Consider the following 3,445-nt stretch of genomic DNA (forward strand, 5'->3'; position numbering starts at 1 on the left):
GAGGGAGAAACTGAGAAACATCTGGGTGTCAGATGCCTTGATCAGGTAAGGTCGGGGTGAGATGATCTGCCAGAGAACAAGAAAGTGAATTACTAGGCAAATTCCAGGCACCAGCAGAGACAGGATGGGGGCAGGGAAGGTTTCTCCTCCCTCCCACTTGGGTGCTGACCTGGCCAGACTCCAGCACCCTCAGGCAATTGGAGTAAGAGCTGAGAAGGCTGCTGTCGTTGCAAGAGATGCCAATCCCTGTTTCACAGAGTAAGTCTCCCAAAGCAGCCCTACTGATGACCCGTGTCCTCTGCTAGGATGCTATACTTTCTCCCTAGACCAGCCCATGTCTCCATGGTAGTCCCAGAAGTGGGAAAGATGCCTGAGCCCATTTGTCCCACTGTGCAAAGCATCCCCGGGACTCACTCAATATTCTGTCATCTCTGATAGTTTCACCTTTTCTTTTGCTTGCAAGTTGCTGTCTTCTGTTTTGTACCAACTTCTAGAACTCAAACCATATCCTCAGCACCTGGAAGACATGGGAACTCTTGGTTTAAGAAGAGAACTTTTTTTGGCTGCAAGAATGTGCAATTATTGTCTGGCCTTATAGACACTTTTGTTTCAAATGCTTCTCTTACTGCACGTGATTTTCAGAGCCAGTTCTGGAGCAAACACATTGTCATTGGATCCAGGTCACCAGGTCTGGCGGCCAAAAAGTTCCTGGTCTCATCAGAGAAATAATTCAAAGATGGACTCAGAGGAGGCCTAGGCAGGAGCAGGTTTATTAATGCAAAGCAAGGTGAAAGCAAAACAAAAGTGCACTCTCCAGATGGGAGAGTGTTAGGCCCAAGAAGGAATGCTATACTGGGCACTCCAAGACCACAAGCTGTTGTTGGGGTCAGTGGTCATGGTCAGCCATGGAAAACTGGGTTAATGTGTCATTAACTTTCTGTGACTGGGTTGTGCATCATTAACTCCTCCCACATGGTTAGTTGGGGAGTTCTTGGCCTTGGATGGTCAGACAGGACTGTCATCTTCCATGGACTGTCAAGGACTTGGGATCAGCAAGACCCTGGGGTGTATAACCGTTTATTCCATTAATATCAACAGTCCAAGACGTGATTCCTAATCAACATCCAAGGCATCCTTCTCAGCCATCAGTTTTCTACCTGTGTCTAACCCTATATCAATATCACTTTCAGAGACACTGGGTGGGGACATCAACATCCCTCCACATCAGCTCTCTCTTACCTGGGTTCCTACCGCGGGGGACATTCATGGTTGCCATGAGCACCACCAACTGGACCACAGCTTCCAAGGCATCTGTAGTGTTATAGGAGGGCTTCAAGTTGTCCATGTGTTTCTTTAGAACACCCATGACTGTTTAAATGGGAAAACCACTACATACCGTGGGGTCAATCCTATGTAGACGTTAGATGTAGCACCTGATGCTTGCATAAGAAGATCAGAGGTAAGTGAAACGTTCATAGTTGCAAATTGACACAATAGTGACTAAATAGATAGCAATGGTAAGTCAAGGATGTATATTGCAATCACTAAAGTCACCAATAAAATAAACGCAAAATGATAGCTTAGGATGGTTACAGAGTGTCTGCTCAGGGTGATTCGGACATGCTGGAAACAGAAGGTGGGGATCATCACTCAACACTGTGTGCCCTTACCGCCACAGGGAGCGCATGCTTACAAATGGCTCTAGCCCTTGAAAAATCCTGGGTCATAGATGTTTTACCATAATACAAGAAGAAAAATTTAAAAAACAAAAAATATACAGCTGTGGCTTGACTATAGTTTATCATCTCTGAAATTCATGTTGAAGTTTTATCACCATTATGGGGTATTAAGGAACGGGACCAGGTGCTCTCCTTCATGAGTGGATCAATTCATTCTTACATCAACAGATTAGTGGGTTAAGGGGTTTTCTCAAGAGCAGATCTGCTAGAAAAGTCCATTGGCCTGGGGTGCTATGCTCCCTGTCACTTGCCACGTTGATTCCAGGCTGGATTGCTCTTCCCCAGGTTCACATCCTGGTGCAGTCGATGATTGAAGCCGCCAGACAAGCTATTAAGAGTTATAGCAAGTTCACACCAGGCCAGGAGTCAAGAGCGAAGCAAGTAAAAAGCTTACTGAAAGGATAGCAAAGCACCCTAATGGTGGGACTTAGAGAAAGGGCTAAACCAGAGGATGGCTGAAGTTGATGAGATTATATAGAAACCAATTTAGGCACCTCCCCTACTCTACTTTGAAGCCATAGCTTATAATTGACTGCCCAATTAACTTCTTGCTGAACCCAACCATCTACTTGCCTCCCCCCAATCCTTATCAGACTGGACATTCCAAGAAGGTCTCGTTAGTCTATCCTGTCTCTGTAACCTGTCACCTACATTTTATGACTACCGCTCCTCATTTTGGTGAGACCCCTTTTTGTTCCTCTTGGGAAACTTTGCTGTGTTACTGTCTCTATCTCACCCTTTAGATGTCTGCCTTCAGAAATGTCTTATCTTGTTTTCCTTATCTAGGAGGAAAAACTGCTGTCCCTCCACACCTACGTGTGAAGCTGGTTTCTCATGTCTCCCTGAATGTTTTGCTTTTAAGTATGCCTTCCTGTCTCCTTTAGCTAAAACAAGGTTACTTCTGCCACCAGTCCCTTTCCATCCCCAGGGTTATTTCTGTTGTCTGTTCTGCTGTTTTATCTCTTTGTCCTCTTATAACACGATGCCCTGACCAGCCTCTGGATTCTACCAGGATGAAGGTCCTTACCATCTGTGTCCCCTCGACACAGAATTGTGAACCAAAATAAACCTCTTTTCTTTATAACTTGCCTGACCCATGGTACTGCCATTAGCAACTGAAAATGGGTTTTAAGAAAGATAGCTCAAAAAGTCCACAGACAAAAAGCCAAGAATTAAATGCAAAAGGGACTTCAAAAATCAACCAGCCCAAAAGAAGACGGACAAGGAAGAAAAGAAGAAAAAAAGCAACGACAAAACCAAGGACCAAGAGGAAAACAAACAGCAAAATGGTAGACTTTGAACCATGTTGATCGTTACATGAAAAGTGATGGGTTGGCCAGATACAGATGCTCACACCTGTAATCCTAACCACTCAGGAGACAGAGATTGGGAGGACCATGGTTCAAGGCTAACAAAACCCATTCTCATCAGGAAAAGCAGGGAAGGAAAAAGAGGAGGATGGTGGCCCAGGTTGACCCGGGCCCTGTTAAAAAATAAACAGAGCAAAGAGGGGGCATGGCTCAAGGGGTAGCCCACCTGCCTAGCAAGTGCAAAGTCCTGAGTTCAAACCCTAGTACTACCAAAAAATGTGGTGGATCAAACCCTGAAAAGAAAAAAGGCAGAGATATTCAGAGCAGATAAAAGTGTAAGATCCAAGGCTGCCCCATTTACAAGAGAGGCGCTATGAATATAATTTAAAACACAGA

This window comes from Castor canadensis, chromosome 2 (assembly GCF_047511655.1).
Source record: "Castor canadensis chromosome 2, mCasCan1.hap1v2, whole genome shotgun sequence".
NCBI lineage: Eukaryota > Metazoa > Chordata > Mammalia > Rodentia > Castoridae > Castor > Castor canadensis.